Here is a 27313-nt window from a genome sequence, read left to right on the forward strand (position 1 = left end):
CTCTTTGTGCATTCTCAAAACAAGGGCTGCTCTGGCTAAAAGAGGGGATAATCTGAGTTGAAGTTGTAGCAGTTTTTAATGCTCTAGCACAAAGAACCACACTATAAAATATACTAATAGAGGCTTGATGTCCAAATTAAAGCAATCAACATATAAGAGGAAGAGAGAAACTAGGGGATTTTTTTTTCTGCCAGCACTTGTTTGTAAGTAACTCATGACCTTAATTCTTGTATTTGAAGTGTTTCCGAACCTCCTTGCATTTTCCTTGCTTCAAAAAGAAGAATACCATAGCAAATAATCAATGAATAATGTCTTACAGAAGTTATGATTTTACCTTAAAATTTGACACATGAGAAAATGAGAATTACTGTGCAATGCTGTGGCAAGGATGGGGTGGAGATAAGAGGGAAATGTGAAAGTGACCCATGAAGAAATTGTTGAAAGGCTCCATCACACAGTAATAAGAAAACTGCACTTAAAAAAACCCCAACAAAATTCTAAGTCCCTTTCCTCAAAGCCATATCCCAACTGAGAAGTTATTAATACACCAGTACAGTGTTATTGTAGAAGTGGGGAGCTCAAGTCACTCTATCAAGAACACTGTTCACACTTCTTAGCTCCCTGAAAGTCAAGACACACAATAAAAGTCCAAAAGTTACTCTTTAATTTAAATTCTGTGTTGCTATGTTCTTATCAAGAACATTGAATGGATATAATCTAGAATAAAATCACTTGCATTCCTTAAAAGATATAATGGGAGGCAACAATCCACAGTAGGAGGAGACCTGTATTATGACTAATCTTACTGTGTTCATATAAACAATTATGTTATTTTCAGTATTTATATTAGTAATGACTGTTATGCAGAAGATGACTGGTTTGTCTTTTCACTAACAACTCTTAAAAGAAGAAGGATTAAGCTGCAAAATCTGACAAGTTAACTATCATGTGGAACTAATGAAAGGCTTCTCTCCCCTTTTCCTCAGAAAAGGAAAAGCTGAAAAAAAGCCTTGAATTATTTAAAGGGTGCCAAGTTTTCCAGCAACTACTAAAAACAAAACAGGCAAGTCCTCCATATAATCCTGCATGCTGTCACTCAATATCAAGCAGTGATTATTTTTCCATTGAAAGGACCTCTGAGGTATAAAAGCTAAGCACACAATTTTCAATTGTCTTAACCTTTCCACTTTGACAACTGTACCATTATTTGGGTTCTTATATTAAAATTTTTATCTCTCCAAATGAAAAATTCTTACCTCGAATACTAATGAATACCTGCTTATTGTTTTGCCCATGAATTAGATTACTACAAGAAGCCTGCACTACTACTGCTAAAGATCCAGCACAAGCATCCTTGTTTGCTCAATTTAGAACAGAAAGTTAATATTTCAGCCTCGTGTAAACTATGCTTTCTGTGCATACTAACAAGGCAGAGTTTCTTGCCAAAAGCAAACATTAGATCATACTTATAACAACATAAACAGAGTATCTTTAGCTACATTACTTGAGAAGCAAGTGGGCTGAAGAATTCTCAGTTTAGAAAACCAGGCAGGCAGTTTCTCATACGCCTTTCAAATTTGAAGATGCTGTTGTATAGCTACTTACCAAAGGCCAGAAGTGTACCAACAGAATCATCCCAACTCTTCATGATAGATACACATGTAACAAAGAATTTCTCTACAAAAAAGGATCACAAATCCTCTTACAGTACAAAAGGAGACTAAGTACTCCTTAAAACTTAACAGGTTTGGATAATTTTAGGTTTGAATTCAACCTTCTTTTCAAAAAGTAAGTAAACGAAGTTTGTGGCAGCTGTGAGGGCTTTCCAAGCTGGCCCAACATCTCCACAGTACTATGCATTCTGTTCTACTTTCACATGCCTTTCTGCCCCCAGACCAGACCACCTATATTCCCTGTGAGTCAGTTTTACAGCATCATCAACACCACTGCATACAAGGACCTTCCCAGCTGCCCACACCAACAACTGCTTATGATAGTTTTATACTGCTCACAGCCTTTCATCCATAGGAAATTAGTCTGAGGAGCAATGAGGATGACTCTGCTAGTCTGGCTTTCTAGTAGAGAACTTCAGTTAAGCTGTGCTGGAGTGTTACTGTGTTGTGGAAAAGTTCTTCTGAATTAACACACATTAAGCCATAGGTACCAGCACATGGAACCAGAAACCTCAATGATGAAGTCCATTTTATGTGAACAGGTAATGTGATTACTATGCAGAAACAACTCCATTCTTCCCAACTGCCTAGGTGAACATGGATTTGATCCAATAGACAAGAAGCAAGATCCAATCACTAAGTGTTGAAATGAGAAAAATACAAATGGAATTAACTATGAGGATAATTACTCACTGTAATAGTTCACTAGGAAGACAGTAAATTCATCACCGCTTTAAGTCTTAAATTAGAAATATACTCCATCTTAGTTTAACACATACATTCAACAACTGCAGAACATGCAGCACAAGTGCAGCTACCAGAGCATGGTGAGCTGCCTGCCTCTCCCTGAGCATATACACAAACGAGAGCTGTTGTCACCTCCTCTCTGCTGCCACACTGACACAGAGGCAAAACGTATTACCAAACTGCTGATTAAACCCTGCCTGGTTTCAGTGCAGACTTATTTCCCAACTACTAGGCTTAACACAAAGGCTAGTGTTGTATGGCCAATACAGCCTTAACATAAATTTTTCTTCAGCATCCATAACATTGCTGAATGTGGCCCTAGGGCTGGGATGCATTTCCAGTGAGAAAATCTTAGCAGTACAGTATGCTTAACCACTTTACATATCCATTCACACAGACTGTTACCCCTCCTGGTGCTTCTTTGCGAAGCTGCATCGTAAGAGCGATACATGAATAACTTCCAAGCAGAGCTGCTCATTATTAATGCAAACTATTCGGAAGGCAAAAGCAAAACAGCATTTGGCAACAAGACCACTGCCATTAAGACATTTGCCTGCAAACCTCAAAGTGATTTCTGAAGTACCCAACTGACTTCTCTGTCTCGGTTTCTTTCCTGTCCACTAATCATAAAAGTAATTTTGGGTGCATTTCCTGAAATTATAGGTTTTGCTAATAGTGAGTTGCAATTTTACCAGATGGCTGGCGTCCACTTCTAGCAAAATGGTAGCATGATTTCTTGCACTAAAACTACAATTCAAATGCTGCTGAAATGCAGCACAAACAAGCAGACACACAGAAGAGCAGAGACATCAAAAAACCAAAAAAAGTCATTTAGAACACAGGGCACAAAAGATGGACGAAAAAAGGTCATCTTTAACTGAAGTGGGCTAACAGACCTTGAGAACAAATAGCAGCTAAATTTAGTTGAATTTAAAATTAATTTAGTTACATGGAAACAGGAGGAAGGGCAGGAAATTAACACCAAGTACCAAATTGTCCCCTAGCTCAGAGCTGTTTGAGAAAAGAGTTCTCTAATGTGGAACAACATACAAACAGATGGGAACATATATACCCTTCAGACTGAAAAGCATTCCAGTGGTTAAAAAAGATGACAGCAGGATTAAAGCTGAGAAAAGTGAGAATCAAGAACTGTGACTACTATTAAAGAACGTTTTTCTTTGAGTGATTAAAACCAGCTGAAGTAAATATTCTTTCTTCAAGCAGCTCTTATACCACCTCTAATAAGCAAGAATAATCAACTCCCTTTACGCCCAAGAAGCTTCAATGCACAGAACAGCATTTTCAAGCCTCTTATAGTAATGACTAACAAAGTAAAGGAGAAGCAATGCAGGTTATGCCATGAGAAGTCCAATCTCACTTTTCTGTTCAGTTGCAGGCTTCTGCATCAGACTAACCTCCTAAAAATTATTATAAGGTTATGGTAAAAATTAAGAATATTCTACCAATACTAAATAGCCATCCCTCAATTTGAACTCTACAATTTTTTATATTATTCTAAGATGATGAGAAACAAGAGAAGAAGAATTAAACCCCCAAGTCTTTCCAAGTTATCAACAACAAATTTTACCTCGAGATCCACAATGGACAATGCTTATTCCAGGCTACTGCCCATTTTTTTTATTTTAATTTCCTGTTTTCAATTGCCCATTCTTTAAAAAAAGTCTGAAGGACAAGGCCAACAATATCCTGGGTGCATTAGGAAGAGCATTGCCAGCAGGGGAAGGGCGGTGGTCCTGCCCCTCTACTCAGCCCTGTGAGGCCACCTGCAGCGTTGTGTCCAGTTCTGGACAAGAGACATGGAGCTCCTGGAATGAATCCAGTGGAGGGGAACAAAGATGGTGAAGGGACTGGAGCATCTCTGAGGAAAGGCTGAGGGAGCTGGGCCTGTTCAGCCTTGAGATGAGATGATTGAGATGTCTGTCAGTATCTGAAGGGAGGGTGTCAGAGGATGGAGCCAGGCTCTTCTCAGTGGTGCTGAGCAATATGACACAAGCCAATGGGTAGAAACTGATGCACAGGAAGTTCCACCTGACCATGAGGAAGAACTTCTTTACTGTGCAGGTGACCATGCACTGGAATGGATGGTCCAGAAAGGTTGTGGAGTCTCCCTCACCGGAGATATTCAAGAACCCTCTGGACACAATCCTGTGCCATGTGCTCTAGGATGACCCTGCTTGAGCAGGGAGGTTGGACCAGATGACCCATTGTGGTCCCTTCCAACCTGACCCATTCTCTGATTCAGCTTTCATGTAGTCCTATATGCTAGGAAAAAAAAAAAGTAGTTCTATCAGTATTGTTAAAGCAGATTGGAACAAAAGACTGTAATACAATATAGATAAAACCATTTCTTATTTGTGTTTTATTCACCAGTTATAAATCAAATCTCTGACATAAGAAAAGGTAGCTGGGGTCAGATTGGGGTAGAAAACATGCCTCATGCAAGCAACACAAGATACAAACACTGGTGTATTTTACCATTTTGGTGGGGAAAACTATGGCTCAGCCTTATTCCTGTGAAGTTGCTCTAAAAGAACAAGGAACAATATATATATATTTATGAAGAAAGTCCATCTGTTGGCAGTCCCAATTCATATCTTATAAAATACTCAGCCAAGAACGCTAAATCAGATTTTTGCAGTATCTGCTGATCAATACTGTTTCCATCCTGAATGCCGTACTTTCAAAGATGAACTCCAAATTATGTACTTTCTTCCAGAAAGTCAATGAACGTGTTAAATGCCTTTGCATCAATATCTGATACAGAAGAGCCTGTGATCTGCACTTCTTTACTTTTAATAAAAGCAAGAAATACAAAGAGAAACATAAAGGCAGCATTTACCAGACTTGCTGAAATACACTGGTTTGTCTGCATTTTCAGCACCTTCATCAATAGAAAGACATAAGTAAAACAAGGTCACATACTACCAGAACACAGCAGAACACATTCCTTTTTCTGGTGTCTAATTTAAAAGAAAAAGTTCCAAACCAATTACAGTCTCCACATGGTATTAAAAAAACAGTAAATGCCTTCTCATTAACCTCATATCTCCAGAACACTGCCTAGCATGCATTGGTTCCTAAGTGTTATGTTCTCTGTGTCACAGAGAATCTTTATGGCACTAGATTTAAAATCTGACCTTGCAGAACAAGGCACTTGCTGACAAACAGCATGAGTGAGTGCCAGGTTTGAAGGAAGATGATATCCCAGCCTAGCTAAAAGAATCTGGCCCTGGTCCAAACAGACTCTTAGCAGGCTCCACTGGAGAAATGGAAATGGTTGCAATTATTGTTATTGATTTAATGCCCTTAAAATGGCTCTCTGAGAATCTTATTTCAGTAACTGATTAAGCAGTATGATTCAGCAGCAGGGCATCTGCTAACAACCTACAGAAACATAGATTTCTTTGCTCAAGCTATTTCTGGGACCAGGAAAGTAAGTTTTTGTATTTGCATGTCCAGAGGTAGATAAGAATGTAAGGTGGCCTACAATATTTATGTCAGGCAGGCATTCAAACTTTCTTTCCAATTCTACAAAACCATCAACTCTATATCCCCTGTTTCTGCTCTGCAACACTTTCCTAGCAGGAAAGATGATGTGACTACAAGCAGCAAAGAGAGCCATGCTCAGAGCAGAAAAGCACTGACCACATATACAGTTAACAAATAATTTACCTGAACTACCAAATAAAAGATACTGACGCAGACAAATATAAACAAATTTAAAATTAGAAACTGGGATCACAATTTGAATTGATGAAAAACATATAGAGATTCTTTTCAGTGACTAACGTCATTTAAGATGACATTAACATGTTACTGTTATCCTGTCACAGGATATTTCCAGTGGAGCTTCACCAAATCAATTGAATCCCCCATACCTATTCCAGAAAAAAATACTCAAATCAATTTAATCTCACCAGTTTCCTCTAACATATATTGTGTTGCTGGCACTGGGTTAAGAAGGACAGATATTAATTGTTTTAAGGACAGCAGATCTTACACCTTCCATCAGAGATGGGTAATGACTAGGGACCAATTAACATCTCACACCACAGCAAAATAAACACCTTCTAATAAACTTGAAGCTGTACTCTTCAGTAAAAGCAAAGCATGCTCTACTGCTAGCATTATGGGTATAAACTTGACTACTGTCAGGAGTCTCACCAACCCACCAGTCTGCCACAGTTGGCATCATTTCTCATGCTTATGTGGAAAGAGGCATGCAGGGCTAGGAGAGTTTCTTCCCAACAATGGCAGCTGCTAAGAGGAACAGCCCCCCATGTCACCACCTTGGTCCACCTTTACTGTAGGCTAATCTACGTTCCTGACTTTTCAAGACCCCTGTAGGTGAAGAGCAGTCTCTATCTTTCCAAGACAGTGCTAGCAGAGTCAGCTGCTACATCAGGTGTATTGTGTTTCACAAAGGTCAGCTGCCGTGGCACACACCTGCCTTATGGATATTGGAGACCAGCATATTTTGGAAGCAAGTAGATGAAGTTGCTCAGGTCCTAGTGAAGTACTGATATTCAGAAGGAGAAATTTGCTAGATTGCTGGTAACAGGTGGAAATACAAAGCAGATGAGATCTACAATCTGTGAGACAAAATGGTTTGTCTCCTAAGTGCCACAAGAACCCACAACACAATAGGCAAGAGAAAAGTCAAACCTTGTTGACACGAAAGAACAGAGCTCTGGATGCACTGAACACACAAAGCACATTGTTGGGTTGGCTGTTAATTTTCTAACCTAGAAAAGCTGTTAAAAAACAGAATTAATAAAATAACTGATTTAATGCAAATTTTGAGGCCATTATCAAGCTAAGTCAGAATGTTGTTTTATCACTACTATGTAAGAGTGATGTGTGGAAAAGTCCAGCTGCAAACAGTTGCATTTCACTCCAACTGTTTCTACTGATAGAATGCAAGATTGGATGACTTTCTGAATAATACATTGGTTGTTGATAGCAACAGCACCATCGAAAACAGGGCATTTATATTTGTTCTTACTGGAAAACCTGGCTGATTAGGTTATGTCCTATGACATAGCTTGAAGCCTGCAAAATGGACCTTACAGTAACTTTCTCACTGCAGCAGCCCAAAAAGGCTTTTAGCAACTGAAAGGCTCTCTCACTAAATAGCTCCATGTTTCAAAAGGTCCAATCCTCCACTGAGGAAAAGAGAATATAGTACAGGCAATATGAAGTTCAAGTCATCTATCACAGCCTTCATGTCTGTGTCTATTTTAATTTTTCTTATAATCTACACATGGGCCTCCATGTTCTCAGACGCATGGATGATTAACAAATGGTACCATTCTGTCTGAAGTTTGAAGTCACTTTTTAGTCACCAAGATATAGGAGTCAGCTATTTGCTCAACTGAAGTAACGATTAGGTATGAAGTATAAAACGGTACAGAAAATATGGCTGAACTTTTTAAAGTATTTACATTTCCATTCTAATCATCTTGACACCTGGGAAATATATAGCACACCAATTTTCTTTCTTTCTTTCTTCAGTAAGAATCCTGGAAAGAAATTAGGCTCTAAGAAATCCTTTTATTTCCTGGTGACTTTTATCAAACCCAAGCAAGAACGTATTTTCTACTTGTAATAGTGCAGAGTTTATCTACTGAAATCCATTTCGACAGAGCTCATAGCCATTCTCAAAGATATTGCAGTTAACATGGGGTAACAGCACCAATGGGATGTACAGATCAGCAGTGAGTAGATCAAGTATGTGTTTCCAAGATATCTCATCTTCATGGGTGGGCACTGACCTGAAACCCCCAAGCTCTTTTAGGCACTTCTGGTACATTTTTTCAGTATGTTAAACAACTACTTTGACGCTGAAGGTACCATCTGATACAGGAACATGGCTGTTCTCAGCAGCAGCTCCTGCACTCAGTGTCCACTTCTCTGCTAAAGAACTGACCATTTTAAAAACACTGATCAGTGTAAATTTACTGTGGTTCTTTTTGGAACTTCTGGCCCAAAGCCACTTCTCACAGACGGACCAATTAGTCTTGCATTCCTTGATTTTTGAGTCTCAGGAGTGCAGGGAGAGAGTGAAGAAAGCCTGCTGCACATCTGGCTTGGAGTTGAAACTGACACAGAGAGCAACATCTGCCACTCTCAGCTCTAAGGCTCACCAGAAAAAACAATCTGAACCATATCTGAACAGATATGGACCTGTTTTAAAGGACTTGTTACAAGTGGACAGGAGGTGGAAACCTAAAAGTCTGATCCAAAGTCTCTCCAGTCCCACGTGATAAATTCACAAAACATTGAAACATTCCAGACACTTTTTCTGATGAGTCCTAACATCTGGAAAATGTCACAGTAGCACGACAGCAGGCTGGGCATTACCAGGTCTTTCTGTCACTGGTGAAGGAATAGACACTGGATGATGAGTGCTCCGTCATCTATACCCCAGCATGGATCTATACCAAGCAACTCAGATGCAGGCACCATCCATCAGTGACAAATGGTTGACTTTGTAGAGATCACATTACCAACCTCAAAAAAGCATGAGATTTCTATGAGCTTGCACAGAAATTCTCTTAGTCATGCAACAGAGAAAAGCAGAAGAAATCTTCAGCAGATTTTCTAGCAGGACTTTTTTAAAATATAAAAAATCAACTTCAGAAGTGTGTCAGCAGTTTTTTAGCAGACGCTTTTGAAAAACCATTTAGTTGGTCTTTTTCCTTTGTAGTTGTGTGCATACAGTTCCAGTGGAAACTGAAATATTAGTTGAACTTTTTATACTTTTTATTTTATATAGAGATATACAAGAACTAAAACAAGCATCATAGGGAAACCCTAGATCATTGAATTAGATAAAATTGCAACAAAGCAGTCATATATTAAGTTTAAAATAGGTAAGGACTAGCAGCTAATAGAAAACAAGTGCTCAGCAAGCACCCCAGCATGCTTATTCTGCACAAGATTTATTTTGCTTTCAAAGCACACTTCCTGACACATTAAAATAAGCTATTTAAAGGTACTTCTGGAAAGAATAGGAGTGCAGACATACATGCATACATTCTTCCTGAGGCATAAGCTCAGCCTCCCACACCCAACCTGCTTATCCCTGCATCCAACCAGATCTCCTGGCGTATCTGCGCACATAAGCATCACTAATCCGCCTCAGTCAGAATGAGCCAGGTTAGCTTACAAGTTTAAAGGCTCAGCTAAGCAGATTTGTTTTGCCTGAAATAGATTAGGAAGCACTCACACAAGCAGTTCCACACACAAATTAGAGGTGAATAATCTCCCTCAGGGGCACAGGGCAGGCAGCATGCAGCCACAACATGCAGTTGGCAGAGAACGCAATGCCCACTATGGCCCAGTCACATTCACCTGGGAAAGTAGTAAGAGCTCACTTCAGGTTCATGCTTTGTTCTGTTCCACAGTTTCCCCATGTTGATAAGACCCACCAAAAGTCATCCAAGGATCTCAACCATTGTCTTAGGAAGTAGGTGGCATCTACAGCCTACAAAGTTTTATACGTAACACACATCTCAGAAATGGTAAGTACCATAGAGGTGATATGTAGAAATGAACTGCTTCCACTTCCCTTATTTAATCAGAGAACAAGCTGTAAATGCAATTAAAATGCAAAATATTTTCCAAGTGATAAAATTTTTTTGTTGTTATTTTCTTTGTGATAAACATACGAGGAAAAGAGTACTGGTCAATTGGAATTGCCAGAAAGATCCTATCTCACTATTCTAATTCATGGGCTTCCTGCTTCTTTAGCAGTCAGTTATAAAAGTGAATATCCTGAGAAAGCTCATGAGGAGAGATAATTTCAAGGGAGAAGAAAAAAAAAAGTTCATGCCTATATGCAGATGGCAAATTTACCACAGAATTTACTACTTGGACAGAGTGCTTTGCTCCCAACTTTACTCTCAATTCTAAAAAGGGGTTTTTTTTAAACTTCCTTAAGTTGTTCCAATAATCTCACAAATTTAACAAAATATAAGACAAGTCTGCAAATACACTGAAAGCATAAGCAAAGGTATCAACAATCCCATCATCAGTGGGTTCAAGGAGATGTGCTGTGCAAGGGCATATGTATTCCACAACCAGAACTATAAAAAAGGGTCTTTCTAAAGGTAAATGTTTTAGTAGTTTTTCTACCACTATATTGCATTCACATGTACCTGCTTCTGTTCTGCTACCACTTCTTGTTACTCACGCCTCCAAGAAGGTCTGAGAGAAAAATTTTTGCTCTAGCATTTTTTTATTTACAAGAAGAAAGCAAAGCAATCAGGGAGAGCCTTGGATGCAGACATGTGGGCAGGACTCCTACACTGTTCAGGTCGATGACAGAACTTAGAGCACACCTCAGGGAATGGAACATCATCAAGAACGTTCCTACCTTTTTCGTTTGTTTGGGTTTTTTGGTGTTTGACTTTTCATTTGTTTTCATGGAGTGGTCTGGGTTTTGTTCTTTTTTAGCAGATCATAGATGCATGGAAGAGATTAGAAGGTAGAAGAATTAGGAATTTTTATCTACAAAATGCAGTAATATTGTCCAGGAATACATGCTGCTCTTACCAAATCCCCATCAACAAGCAGCAAAAGATCACAGCTGAAACAGCTGAACGCAGAAACAGCTACAGACTTCTAATACTCACAGAAGTGGTAATAAAGTAGAAGAAATAAAATGCCAACTGAATCTTTTCTGTTCTGGTAGCAGCAGTGCCATACACTGTCTCAAGAGTGACCTGGAATCATCCAGCCATTAACACAAAACCCTCAAAAATCAACACTTGCAGACAATGTGTTAATTTTATAAAATACTTACTAAAGTTTAGAAGATGCAATGAGAGTCAAAAATACCTGGAGAGAAGTTTCTTTGTTTTGAAAAGCATCTGCAGCTGGATTTGAGCATTCAATTATTTGCTTCTGTAGTGACCACACACTCGGTGACCATATGCTTCAGTAGTAATGAACAACAGCAGGGATAGTGAAAGATGGTAACAAAGTAATCTGTAAAAGTTCCACCTAAACTCTTAAAAGAAAATCCAAAGAAAGAAGGACATATCTTTCCAAGTGCTAACATATCCTAAAAAAGGCTGTAGGAAATTATTCTATTCCTGCTTGTTGACTTACTACCTCTATCCTCTTCACTATACTTTCCCCATGACTGAAATGCTCCATGCTGCTCCTGCCTCAGTGCATTTCTGAAAGTCTACTGAAGTCTTTTGGATCTGCAGAAGTAAAATAACCCCAGATTTTGTTTTTCAATATGCACATTATCGCCTCCCAATTAGTTACCAGTAGCCTTCATGCCCAGTACATAAACATGAAATCCAAAAGCAGCTGCTTTTATTTGTCCTTCACAGGGAAAGTCCCTTCTCCAAGTACAGGTTTGACAAATATCAACCAGGATCTCTCACTATCAGTACATGCATTCCTTTCCAGAAGGAATAAGCCAAGTGGCTCTCATACAGTGGAGTCCATCATTTATACTGTCTAAAGAACAGAATTTGCTCAACAGAATTCACAAATCTCAGACCAAGGAGAGAAGATATACATTTAGCTGCTTGCAATGGGATTGATACGCTGCTTATGAGTTCACCCACTACTGTTTAAGAAAATTAGAAGCAGCAACACAGGAAAGAGGTGACTGAAAAATTGTGTTTTGAAAAGAAATTGCAAGGTGAAGTTAGAAGCTGCATATCATAACAGATGTACATTCCAAGTACATGTGGCAGTGTAAAACTAGAAGTGAACTAAGCATAAGGGGATAGCAAGGGGAAAAAACGTGAAGTGCAGAATAAATTACACAGTCTTAGAGGAATTATAGATAATTCATTACTAGATACAGAGTAAACAGGATCAGATCTGTTCAGCGCCTGTAGGCAAGAAAGTGCATTATTGATTTACTGTGTTATGCAAGGCTTGGAGAAAGACGACGACTCAGGAGTAAGTGTTCCAGCATATCAATTTTTATATTTAGTAACAGCTGAAACAAGCAGAAATGGACACTTCATAACATTAGTACTAGGTTGTTTATTTTATGCTTCAAGATAAATTGGCTTTGTGCACCAAGAAGAGGAAAACTGTCATAAAGGCCAAGAACTCAATTCCTTAATTTAATAATATTTAAAGCTTCTCTAACAATGGAGATGAGTCCAACCAGCATTGTCCTTGCAGCATACTATCAATATTATTAGGACAAGAATTACATAAAGGAAACTAACAAGTAAGATGTTAAACCAGTCAGCCAGTGAAATTCACTAACCAGACTAACTAATGTCTAAAGTAGCTGAAGTGCTTATAAGGAAGTATTTTCAAAGAGTGTTCATCTCTCTTAACTCCTTTTAACTGACATACCCAACACAGGCTGGTGTAAATCCGTATATGATCCTGAAATGTACAGGTTGCTAAAACCCAACTCAAGTTTCACATCATGTGAAAGTTGCAGAAGTCTATTTACCTTTGCATAGGACTCTTTGCCAAGTCCTTTGGTGCTGATACGACAGATCAACAACGGGATCCAAGGAGAGTTATTGATGAAATAAATGAGCAAAAGCAAATTCAAAGTAGAAGATTACAAACAACAGGCACTCTCATTGTGACTAGTAGAGACAAAAAACATTACCTTGGGACAGCAATCAATTTTATAGAATTAAAACACAGAAAATACCAAAATAATGTCTTTTTTTTATTCTAATGAGAAAATGCAAAGACTGTACTACAATCCTTGCACAAAAATTAAATAAAATGTTCTATTTGTGACAGTTTTTGCCTGATACCAGAAGCTGTTTGTCAGTCATCAATACAATTGCTAATATAAACCAAAGAAAGAGACAAATGTCTTCCCATATTAACAGTACCTGCCTATATTTATAGCCATAGAAAGTTTTAAATGTGGAAAATAATGGACTCATGGTTGCAGGAATATCAATCCTGCCATTGTGATAGACAGCCTGTCAAGATACAATAACCACTGTATACTTACACATTTAAAAAGCAGTCTGAATTTATACAGCAGTGTACCTGCCTTCCTCAGCATCAGGGCTATCTTAACTGGCCTCTGAGAACTTGCTTTTTAAAACTAAAAGTGTAGTTGCATTCAAATGGCATGAGTAAATGCACAAAATCTGAGGGTTTGTGAATAGAGGTGGCTAAATAAAGTGCAAAAATAGCAGTGTGTCCTTACTGTTCCCTCCTCAAAAAACTATGCCAACTACAAGTGCAAGTGAAGTTTGACACCATCTGTCACCTAATTACACCTTATATAATATATGTCATCAGGACATTTGCCATAGCCATCCCTCTGCAAGTGATGGCACAAGGTTTCAACTGTCAGCTACCTACATTTTCCTGCTCATGGAACCAGTCACAATCATGTGTAAAGGCTACATGTACCGACACAAGACCTTTTCAGACTATGGCTAAAATAAATTCGTAACAGACAGCCAAGGAATTGCCATCACTTCTTTATTTCTCAGCTCTTCCCATAAGCAGGTACTGCTACTGTGCATTATTTTCCGTAATTCCTACACTTAGAATTTTAATTCTGAGAATCAAACGTCAGCTACACACACTGGAATAACATCGGTTTCACTGAGTAAGTGGAAATCTAGCACACATGAGAAATTTTGAAAGTGTGATTTTCTACATGAGCAGACAAGAGAGGACAATTAAGAGTTTGTTCCTTAAGTTACAAGAATCTGATGGATTCTTGACTGGGTTTTAGCATTTCTGCAACTCACTATTTCACAAACAGCCACTCTGTGCACTAGCTGTGATGCAACAACTAAGGTCCAAGATTTGTCCTCCTGTGCTTACAGCAATCAAACCTCCTGCCATAAAATGAGCTAATACCTCTAATATATTAATACACATTTTACATCTTTGCTCTCTCAGAACAGGGTTCATGGCTGGTTTTCCTTTGGTGGTAGTGAGGAAATTGTTTGGGGATTGTTTTAGATGCCATGGGATGATAAAGGATCTGAAACATTCCATAACGCAAGTGATTTTTGCTACCTTTGTGGGGTCATTGAGTCAATGTAACAGCTCAGAACAATTAACTACAGTTTCCAACAAAAATCACTATACTTCTTTGCCTACATTTTTTCACAGATGGAAGGCTGCTATTTTACTTTATTTACAAAATTAAAGGTCCACAAGAAACTTGAAAGTGGACTACTACTGGGAGGAAAAAATAATTAATGTAACCATACCAGCAATACAGAATAGTGATAAGATTAATGTTATGTGTTGCATAAAAAAGGTTTGAGGAAGACTTTGACACTGAAACACATAAAAATTCATTATGTTCTTCATAAAGAAGGATGCCTCTTCTGTAAGTTTGTCCCCAGTGGAAGGTACAGTCAACAAATGGCCAGACTCTTCTCAGTTTGGAAAAGATTACCTCTGCATTTCTAGTAAGAATCAACCTGGAAGGTAGTTTATGTTTTTCTCCTCAGGCTAACAAATATCCTTATGTGCAGCTTTATTATTTTCTCTTGGAATTCAATGCATTTAGAAACTCCACAAAGATAGAGTACAGCAAATACATGTTAACTACTCCTTCTTCTGAAGGAAAAAGTGCCAAATGTGCAAAATGTTAACCAAGATATACAAAGTACTTAAAAATCAACCTGTGTACAGGTTTCAGTGCACCCATTTGATCCTAAGAAATTTTTAATGAGAAATTTAAAAGGCAGTGTGTATGTACACATAAGCAAGATAAAAAAATCTTGGTTACAACAATGGAACAAAGAACTTCTCTGACCAATAAAACTTGCAAAATTTAATCAGTTTGTAACTGCCAGTTGTTGCTGCTTTCTTGAGCTCCCAAACAAAAATTGACACCAAATCAACTGCAAGTAAATATATAGACACATACAGACATTTAAAATAAATAAATAAATAAAATTGAGCCTCAAACATGCATAAGCAGCAGGTAGAATCTTTCCATATAGTTCACTTGATAGAGGCTAAGTGGTTTGCCAGTTCATGTTTTGTTTCAAATTCAGCTGGCTCATCACACTAACTGTGATGCTCTGCACTAACTTAGCAATGTGCATGATTTGCACATTTTAACATCTTGAATTGCCCATGATATGCAAGGGATCTTTCCAAGTAGAAAAAATAATTAGTGACCAATCTTCCATCAGTAAACTACCACTCAAAATTAGGGGTTGTTATACCTTTAAGATAAATAAATTACAGAATTCCTTTCCCAGCTCCTGCACTTATCCTTCAGTCCACGTTGTCTAGCTGTTTCCTTTCTTCTTCAATTTAAGCCACTTAACCAAAACCTGCTCAAGAAAAATATTTTGTTGTCACTACAGATACTGTGAGAAATAGCTGTAGCTGTGGGTGGAAAGCAGATGGAAAATGCTTTGGTATACATTAGTTATGACATGTTCAGGAAGTCTCTTCTACACTCCATCCTGAATTGTGAGTATGGGCATAAGCATTTAGAGGAAGGAAAGGTGTAATCTGCATCCTCTGGGGAGACTGGGGGCAGGGAGAGGCACAAACTGACTATTACTGACAACTATGCATCTGGGAGGCAGCACAGTAGGAAATGGAAAGCAAACAATGGAAGTGACCAGGCAAGCAGATGGAGCCAAAAAGCTTGGGGGAAAAAAAAATAATCAAGTGACAGCTGCATTAGTTGGCACACAGTTCCCAACCGTTGGCAAAGACACTGCACACGTACTTGTGAAGATGTGGCACAAAAGAAACTGAAGCAGTAAGGTCCAAGAGGCTACAGAGACCATTTTGTTAAATGTGTTAAAAAGGTAGGGAACGGTTCCGATTTTTATCCCAAGTCCAGATGAGAGAATTTCCGCAAGTCACTATCTTCCTTGTGCCTTATTTCCCCAGTTACATGACATGGGGATCACGTTTTTAAGGTACCTGGAATACCCCTACAAATGTTTTGCCATCTTGCAGTCACTTGAGACTTTTCTCTGTGCTTTTCTCACAAAGAAAATACTATGTGGAGAAAATGTGACCTAGTGGGAAAACTGCTGAATACACTCTGAGGAGATTTTGTTTCCATGCTCAGATTTGCCAGGGGCCTGAAGAAAAACCTTCATCCTTTTCACTTTCAGAGCCTGTTTCCCCATTTATAAAGTGATGTTTATTACATATACTTCCCTGAAAAAGAGCTTTGAAAAAGTGAAAGGTAAATAAAGAATCAAAAATGTCATTACTTTGTGAACCCAACTTCTTCCCGCATTACAAGTCTCACACTCCAATTTCTGCCCTCAGGGTCCATCAACATGCCCACAGAATGTAAACAAGGTGTATTTATACATGTTTTCTAGACTGCTCGATGCAATGGTATGTATGTACATTTCATAGTGAACTCCTTTATCTTAGCAACAAACAGGTGAAAGAGTGATTCTGTCAGAGGCCTGCCCAGCAAAGTCAGCTATGCTGAACTTAACTGTGATAGCAAGTTCCTGTGAAATCCAGACTTGTATCTGTAGCAATGTAGCGTAGCTGTGCTTTGAACTCTGACAACTCTGACTCTTTAAATTTAGGTTTTTTGAGCATTACATCTCTTCCTTCTTCTTTTCACTTTTTGTTCTCATTGACAGTTGAGTGTACTGGTTATATGTTTTTTTTTCCTCTAGCGTTTTCCCATCCCAGGAGGACCTGATGACCAGGATGACACCTACCCACAAACCACAAACAAAGGAAAAAAAATCAAAACATCATAAGGTCTGTATGTCAGGATCAGTTAGAGGAGAAATAAAAAAAGACACATCTGCATTATCAGAGCAAATTCTGATGAGGGAGATTTAAACCAGCATTTCTTTCTCCTCACTACAGCATTCTAAGACATCAGGACAGAAAAACATAAGCGATGATGATTCTAGGATATCAGCTCCTAGGTGTAGTCCTGCTTTTTCCATATAGTTGTTAAATTTTTGGGAGAGACATGGAAATAATGCGGGGAGCAGACCCTGGTGCTCGGGCATCTCTTCCCCAAACTCAGGGGAAAGTATATTAAGCCTGCAAAATCATATTCCTTCTGCCTTTCTCTCCTTATCCTTAATCACACAGTGGCCTACACACCACAACAGAGATGGAAGATGCCCCCACTTGAACAATTTCTCAGCGCTCTTCTAGAAAAGGGAGAGATGAGCACTTACACCCTTGCAGGTACAAGCAGGAACTGAACCCAGCCCTGAGTGCTCAAGCCATTCCCTTTTCCACAAAGGGTAGGGACTCTCACTACCACCATTAGAGAAAAACCAAATCAATCCTGTTCGTTTAGGCTCCCATGATTAGCTCTGTGCTCTGGGCTGTGAGCCAGCATACCACAGCCTCAGTCTGTAGTATGACACACATTCTTTTACAGTAGCTGCTTTACGTTTCTAAAATAAGGAGAAAATACCCCTCTGCAAACACTTCTTTCTCACGTGGGATCAAACATTTGGTAAGTACAAAAACACAACACCAGTGAGACAGCCATCCTTCATTCTTGCTAGGTCCTTCAGTCAGAGTAACTGCAGGCTTGGGAGAAGGGGAAGAGGAGGCAGGGCGAAACCAAGACAAAGAGGCAGGCAGGTTCAAGAACTGCTGTAGGTCCCTTAGAGAGTCCCAGAGGAAAAGAGCATTGAAATCCGCTGCTTTTTAGATGCTGAATGGCAGTACCTCAAGTAAGGAAAAAAGCCTTAAAAAATAATTTTAAAACAGTAGTTGTAAGCACACATAGTGAGTCTGTGTGTAAAAGAGGTTATAACCTTTCATTAAGTCAGATTTATCTGAATAGCTTTTAATATAGTGAACTCTTACTGACTCACCCTGAAGGCTAAGATCTTGCTATGCTTTTCCTCAAAGCATTATTGTCAGCATTAAGTCGCTGATAAAAATGAGAGATTTCATATGTAAGTGCTGACACAACCCTAACTACAGAGTTCTGTGCAGCATACTGGCACAGCTGTAATTAAAAAGACAGCCTACATCAAGTAAAAAGCTTTACCACAAATCTTTTTAGTGGATCAATACAATATCATCAGTGACATCTCAACAGGGATGATAAAGGAAAAAGAGGCTTCCTACGGAATTAAGAAAACTTATATGTATTTATTAAAAAAAAAAAAAACTCTTGAACTCTGTGGAGAAGTTGTTAAATCGACACTCTAATTCTAATATTAAATACAAAGAGCATAACATGTCAATATGTGAGATGTTTGTTTCTCTGTCTTGCACTACAGTGCAACTGCAAAGGTATTTGAGGTAACACACAAAACACCACGAAAACTGAAATAAAAACAGTACTGAGGAAACAATTGTTTAAAAGCTTCAGAACAGAAGTTTAACAAAATCTACAAGAAGCAAAGTCTTCACAATTACTTTACCAAAACAATGAGCAGACCATAGCATTTGGCTTACAAGGGTGCAAGATATTTTCAGAAAAGTGTTGCAAGAATGACCAGAACAGTTCACACCACGTGTTTTATTCTTTATGTGTCCCTGAACACCATCTCCCAAGGTTGAATGTCAACAAGTTCTAAGTCACAGCACAAAGTCACAATAAGTAAAGTCTACTACTTAGAAAAACAAATATTCATAGGAACTAGTAGGTAAGAAGTTTCTTGGAGGGCCTTTCAAACCAGCCAAGCCAAGCACACAAACTCAATTTTGCTCCAGTGATATTACTGCTCAAGAACCTGAAGCTCTCTGTTGCTGTGATGACATTTCCCTCTCCATGGCTCATTGCTGCCTTGTGAAATTCAATGAGTAAAATGCAACCTTGGAGAAGGAGGGAACAGGGGGGAGAGTTACTAAGATTTTATATGGAAAGTTGATCAAAATTGACAACACTTAATTTGAACCCCAGAATCTCATAGTCTTTAATACTATTAACAGGACTGTGTGTGCTGTAGCACTTGTAATAGCATTTCTAAGAAAGCAATTGTACTCAAATCAAAATTTGCAATGTCAGCCTGTTGGGATGAAGAAAAAGTGTACCATTCTGGTAAACCATCCCAAGTATGACTTTTAGGAAATCTCATTTATTTCTGAAATTGATTTTTTCTAAATTCTGCTTTGAGCAGGAGGAGAGTGCAATGGTTTTGCTGTCTCTTACACTGCTGTTCTTCTGATAATGACAATATTGATGCCAGTAATAACATTTTACCACAAAATGTTACTGTTTGCTAGATTGTCATCATTTTTCCTGTTTTGCCAACAGGAAAAAAATTATGTACTGAAGGAAAAGACAGAAATTACTTTAGCTTGATAAAGACCCAGGAAAATCAAAATACTACTATAGGATCTTTAGAGTTAATAGATGACAATGCAACAAGTGCTAGATTAGGGCTTTGTGGGGAGAACAGTCTGAATCAAAAGAATGAGCAGTACGATTTAGCTCTGAATGCTGAATACTGTTACTGAACCTCCATCTTGGGCTTACAGCATGGGTACAACCCTGTGCTGTGCTATGCAGATGGTCGGAGTAGATAACCACAATATTTCCTCTAACCTTAAAAATCTGTATGTCCTTTTTCCCCTGGCTCAGTTCTTCGGCATAGTCTGTCATCTCCCACACACAGAATGCTTCCTCCCTCTTGGTTTTATGTTCTTACCACCATCTCCACATTCAAATACCACCAACAAATGTTCTTTGCCCAATTATTCAGAAGTCTGTTGCTATTTAAACTTATTCTTCGGAGTATTCACAGGCCATTTTACCATGTCTACCCTTCTGATTACAGTAGGACTCCTTTTCTGAACATGTAACACCATGCACCTCCAGTCTCTCCCCGTTAGGCCTGCAAGACTCCTTCACTGTTAAGCTGCTGGCAGAGAGAACAGCCCACCTGTGCTGAGAAGGACCAGTTTAAAATGAACAAAAAACCACCCTATAAATCATCATTCATTCATAAAAATCATAGGCCATCATACTTCAAAATTTAGCAAAGTCTTCTCTCTCCAGTTGTAATTACACTAACCTCTTAACACACAAAGTGGCCGTAAGATGGCACAACCAAATAAGCTGCAAAAAACCGTATCTGCTTGGCTAGCTGAAATACTTCATGACTTGTTCCTTGCTTTTGCTGTACCATACACAAAACAGGGAAAGTAGGTATCTCCATAAGAAACAGGAGTTTCAGTCTTCAGCATCTGTACAATACAGCATTTAAAGATGAAAATCTATTTACAAGAAGAATTAACTTTAAATTTACTAAAGGTTTTGACCTAAAAAGACCTAATTGTTCTCTTTTTTAAATTGGGTATATCTAGATTGATATTTTCATTTCATTCTACAAAAAGAATACTTTAGTTTTTATTTTGGGGGGGGGGGCGGTTTAAACATTATTCTTAGCAGAGCTAAATTTAGCCATGTGAGAGTTACCAGATTCCCTTTAGACACATCTGAACTCCTATCTAAAATGCAGAATTATGATCACAAATTATATTTCTTAGAGGATGAAGCCTGACATTCAGATTCCATAATAAATTTCTAATGATACCAATTTGGAGGGCAGCATGAAACAAACAAGAAAACACAAATCCCAACTATAACACTTGTCCATGTGTATAAATGCATACACACTGCATGTTATCTGCAAAAGTAAAACAGAATCTGTGATTGGCAGCTGGGCAAGATTCATACATATATAGATAATAAAAAAGTGGCTTACAGCAACGTTTTCCACCTTCAAATAAAACACCTGCCTGTTTCTAGTTCCTTATAACTTACTGCTTCTCCCCTTAATATCCAATCTTTAGCGTTCTCAAGTCTTCGTTCAACTTCACACAGTACTCCTTTTTTTTCATATTCCTTCTCCACTATTGGTACTTTACCAGTTTAAGATGAGGGCTTTAAATGCAAGAATACAGACAACTACACTCTTATAAAATAAGCATGTCTGACAAATTTTGAAGAGCAAGATATGTCATGCATCCATTTCCATGGTCCCATTATTTTATCTGGACTTAAGTCAAGTTAGGTTTAGGTGAGACCCTAAAACAATCTGCAATTGCCAGCAACCTAGTATTTATCTGTTCCTACTGAAATCACCTGGAGTGGAAGGGGAAGCTATTAATCAATCTGGTCAATTCCTCATTAAGTAATCAGATGCAGAAACCCTCAACTGATCTGGAAGGTCAGGCAGAGCGAGAAAACCAGTTTAGAAGATCATTATCTTCTGTCTGTAGCTACACAGGCGTTCAAAAATAGCAATGCTTTTCCACTGTATTTTTGGAAGGAGATCAGTAAACAAAAGTATGGGGTTTCTCCTATTGTGAATGCTTGTTACCAATCAGTAACAGTTCTGGGTTCCACAGAAGCTGGTATGGTTATGCAAAACAGCACATACACACAAAAACCTAGTACTATGATATTTCAGGAAAATCAAATTAAACTTGACAGCTGAAAAAGCTTCCAGAAGACATCATTTTGTCAAGTATTTCTCTGCGAAACACTTCCACAGGTTCTGTTAAAACAGGTAAAAAGTAAGCAGAAGCACCAATTTTTATAAAATGGATATAATTATCTTGATCCTTTTTTTTTTTTTGGGTTGGTTGGTTGGTTTTGGTTTTTTTTTAATAAAGGCATCAAATTTGTTAGAAGATTCCTTTTGCTGACACTTTGGGAGACACTTTAAACATACAATATTTTAAGTCTACAAAATTGTCTCACTAGATGGTGTGCACAATTAAACCAATTTTGCAAATGTTGAAGCCTAATGACCAAGGTTAATTTTCAACAGTGAATGTACCATTTAAGACAAAGCCAGTTTCTTTGTGATTTTAAGATACCATTTTACTATAATGTTTACCTCGATGATTCACATGCTCAAAGTCTCATTCTCATGACAATTTCTTTAGAAAACAAATCCTATTCAGGGCTATTGTAGTGGCTACCACTACAAATATCTTCTGGCTGAACAGTAAGACAGAAACACTCATTTTAAATCTGGCAAAGTGCAGGCTTTTGTTATTTAAGCACCAGAGCACCAGGAGGTGCCAGGACCTAAAATAAAAGTGCTGCTGCACATAAGGACCAGCTGTCCCATCCACCCAGATGTGACTGTGGGGCGGGAGCTGGGAGGCGACACAGGGGACACAGTGGGTGGCCATGGGCAGGGGCACCTTGGACTGTGTTACCCAAGGGTCACCAACACACGCCAGAGGCATTTTGGTGAGTCTCCAGTTGAACTTTTAGACTGCTAAATACAACTTCAACACTACTGATACTACTATTCAATTAGCTCTATTACTCCTTCTGCTCCCCTAATGCAACACTACCTGCAGCACATATTTATTCCGTGCCATTTCAGAAACATTTCACTCTCCATAGAATAACTCTTTTCTCTTCCCTGCCCTAGTTACAGTTTCACACAGTTGTATGTTTTCAAGTGCAAGTTTGCACACAAAACACCATTTTACAAAAGAGCTTATTATCTGCCTTCTCTGAAAAATGTAATTCTTTTCAACTACTTTTGTCACTGACTTACATAGATTTTTCTCTTGAACTTCAGAACTTAATCCCCTAGCTCTTTATCATCATGTTTAGAATTCAAAACACAGCAGATCACATCAACTTTCTTGCAAATACTTTTATGATATACATTATGGTAGCAAAATTTCCATGTAGTAAAAACTAACCTTGAAAAAGATGTATAAAAATAAAAGCAAAGTAAAAGCAATCTATTTAAGCTTATTTTCCTCATCACGTTAACTTCTTTAAATGGAAGTGATTTTTAATTATTCTCTCTCTTAAGCTAATAGCTGTGTTTCCTACTGCCTGTTAAGGCAATTTAAAATAAATAGCTGAAACACTGTGAGATTGTTGGCTTCACATGCACCTTTTTAAAAGTCAAATCACTAAACTCAATAATCACTAAGTTAATCCTGCAACTGGAGCTCAGTGAAGTGCTATCCCCTAACACCATCAACACCTTTGAATACTACTCCACTTCAGGTTCAAAAAACACTCTTGGGCTCATTCTGCTACTCCAACACAATGACCAGTTCTTCCAGACTGAAAAAACATATTGTACACTGGAGAAATAGGAATCTGGGTGTGTAAGGATAGGAATTACATGTGTAAGCTGGTGAGATAGAAACCTATTTCTGCAAAGGGACTCATGCTCATTTCACAATGTCAAAAAAACCAAACCAAAACAAACACAAAAAAATGTAAATACAAACCCAAATCAAACAGCCAATAAGAATACGAATGTCAAGCCATACACAACAGGAGCAAGCGTGGCAATAGTATATTCTCTTTATAAATAAATAGATGTAATAAAATAAATGAGTGACAATCAATTTTCTTTTAGTTACCTTCACTGAGGTATAAATGGAAAACAAAACTAAAATCAATTGGTTTAAATCATATGTTTCCTGCTCACTGTTTTTTATCAAGAATTGGCTGAAGGAGCTTTCCAGTTTAGTTTAATAATAATCAGGTTCAACCATTTTTAATCCAGCCACCTTGATTTACTTCAGGCCACTGAAATCACTGTACATACGATCAGTTGAGAAATTGTTACGTGTTTGATCCTAGCTATTAGTTATTCAATCTCCTACTGTATACTGCATACTGATGTCCTCCAGCCAAAGCAAGTGTCATCCTCTAAACTTCAGCCTAATGAAGTTATGTTTTGACTGTTTCTTCCTTCAAGGTCCCTGTGAGACATTTCTACTTCCTGATGTAATATTTTCCCTATCAGTTTTCACTCCAAAATAGGCACAACAGCAATGAAAATCCATTTAATACCTCAATGGTGTTTTTTTGTATTTAAGTTTTCATTATTATATGATTATGGCACATAATGGTGATCTCAAAAGGGCATGTTCATTCTTTCACAATAATGGATAAAGACTTACGACTTTTCTGAAAGTAAAAAGAACTAGATACAAGCTATTAATACTCACTGTAACACACTTTGTACTTATACTACTCTCCAGTTAAACTGCAGATGCATGGTGTACCATGTATCTTGAAAGCTCTTGGAGTTTAACAACATGTTTCATCAGCCTAAAACAAATTGATTCAAAAAGTAGACCCAATTAAGCTCCCCAATTTAATTCACTGGATCACAGCTCCTAATGGCTTTTTCTACAGTAAAATCCATATTCTGATATGGAATGGTTTTTGTTTACTTCAGTTTGGTTTGTTTTCTAATTAGAGCCAGATTTCTACTTCCAAAGTATAACATATTAACAGAAAAAATCCCCAGCATTTAATAGCAACCCATAAAGAACTGTTCTGTACTCTCCTCTAGGCACAAACTTGGACTACGTTTAGCATGGACCAAATTCTCGGGGAATGCATAAAGCATATGTGTTAACGTATTCTAAGTGGCCATCAGGAAAGGGGACAGGCTGGCAAACGAGATGTTACATCTTTGAGCATCTAGCAGTTTCAGAGCAACTCGAGGCTGCAATCAAAACATCCATTAGAGTGCTCCACGTTTCAGAACAAGCAAGCAAGTGGTTGTCAGTGCATCCAGTAAATCACCTGATCCTATTACAAAATCAATTACTGCAGCACATTTCTATTGCTACACAACCTGATAATGGCAAAATGATATTGGATAGCTACTCAAGGTCAAGAAAACTGCCAAAAATATCTGAAATTTTTCTTTTTATCATGTAAATCCAAATTATACAGCATCCTTTTAATGGTATAGTTAAAATTAAAAATATAATTACCTTCTTCGGCTGATTGAGACATTCAATGGATAGTCTCTGCAACTGCTCTGATGTATGACTGCAAGATAGAAGATTGGAGCAGCAGGTCGAACAGCCCAGCCTCTTCATTAAAGAAGAAATAATGCTGCAGCCACAGCCACACATTGACTTGCTCATCAGACGAGTTTATTCTTAAAGAAATTGGGACCAGTACTGTCCCATAAACACTCAAAATTGGCCAGCTGCCTCATTCTGCAGCTTCCTGGCTGAAATTAAGACTGCTAAACAGAGAGGGAAGAAAAAAAAAGAAAGAAAGAAAAAAAAAGGAATGTTTCTCAAAAAAAAGTCAGCCAGTCTCATCAGCAAGTAATACCTCGCATATAAAAAAGGGGTACATTTTTCCCTCTGCTCCTCTTTGCAAAGTAAGCTGCTTTGTAAAGACAGACAGCTGTCTAAGAGAGGAGCAAATTCAGGGATGGCAATCTCTCCAAACTGCTTGCTGACTACTCCTTCGCTGGCTCTTGTCACTTCCAGTCTGTTTTGCCCTCCCCAGCAGCGCAGCCTATCCAGCCTGGGCCGTGGCCAGAGGAGGCTGTGCCAGCCCAGAGCCGCCCGCCCCACCCCGCACAGCCCCACGCGCTCGCCCACGGACCCGCCACGCCACAGCACAGAGCAGGTGCCTGCCTGCCTGCACACCTTGGGGGCTGCCAACCTGCTGAAACGCCTCTGCTGGAAAAGGACCTTCCAATTACACACGGGGGTGACAACGTCTGACTGCTACACTCCCAGACTGACTACTTGGAGCATCTGGGAAACGGGGGAAAAGTCTTCTTGGAAAGTCAGAATGCATGAGAAAAATGCTATCCAGGTCTACCAGATCCTGAAATAAGAATGGCTGCTACAAAGCTATGGGAGTGAGAACAACATCAGGAAAAGCCAACACAGATTTAAACCCAGGAAGAAAGAAGCATGAAAGGATTCGTAGTAGAATGTCCAAAGGTACTGCAACCAAATCTCAAAGCAAGTTAGAGGCAGATTGTGTAAGCAGCTTTAATAAAGTCTTCAAGGAGCTCTTTGCTCTGAGAAAAACAAAAATTGCAAAACTAATTCAAATGAGCAGTGAGACATAAACAGGTCTCCTAACCTTTAAAAAGAAGTATACTCAGCTCAAAATACAACACTTGATACCCCCCCAATTTAATACACAAAAAATAACTTACTGCTGGAAAAATTTTCTTGTTTGCAAGAGATAATGATGCAGTAACTGTATACTTTTTGCCTTTTCATGGGGAAAAAAATGCAAATAATATTGTAAAAAGCTCATTTTAATTGGTTTAAGATGGTATGGTATGCAATACTATTCTTGAAAGTAGAAGGTCTCACATTAACACAATTGCTTAACCTGATTACGAGATAATCTGACTTGAAATAATTGTCACTTGCATTTATAGAGCTATCAGTGCTTGTTCAAGAGCATCCTTTTTAGCAAAAGGTTAAGAAAAATACAAGTGATGTGAAAGCAGCTGAAAAGAACTTCTTGCTTTCACAATGTATTGAAAGCTTAATTTCTCTCTTGCTCTCTCCCCTCCCCTTTATTCCCTCTCTCTTCCCCCCTCCCTTTCCTTGGTTTAAAGCTGAACTGAGCCTCTCCCTTCACCTTGCTCTGCCCTTTTTATATTTATGTTCCTATTAAATCGATTTCCAGTAGTACCTATATACAAGCATGCACAACAAATTGAACGGTAAAAAAAAAACCTTCCATAGATAAAGACTACAGATGCAAACAAGCAAAATAATGCAGTAACCTTTTACTCGCCTGCTGGAGGTACTGTCTGCTGCATAGAATTTTAAATCCTCATCTGCAGATGCAATTGAGCTGGCATTGCCAAGGACTTTGCTCTTCCCGTGCTGATTCTACATGGCTATTCATCGAAAGAGCACGTTATATTGAACATTTAAAATAATATCAGGTGAAATTACTTAAATGTCTTGAAAGGAACCAACTTCCAAAAAAAGCAGCTATAGCTCTGACCAGCCACATTTCAGAGATATCTCAGACACATTACTGAAGAAAGTCTTATTGCTGATGCATGCTTGCCAGCAATGTGCAGGATGTGGAAGCAGAGAGAGCTAATGAAAAAAATTAATACACAGATTTAAAGTGCAAGGATCATGCTCCAATGCTCAACACTTCACATATCCTGCACACCACAAAAATCTCTTTACAGAAG

This window comes from Corvus brachyrhynchos, unplaced genomic scaffold (genome assembly GCF_000691975.1).
Source record: "Corvus brachyrhynchos isolate BGI_N302 unplaced genomic scaffold, ASM69197v1 scaffold175, whole genome shotgun sequence".
Taxonomy (NCBI): Eukaryota; Metazoa; Chordata; class Aves; order Passeriformes; family Corvidae; genus Corvus; species Corvus brachyrhynchos.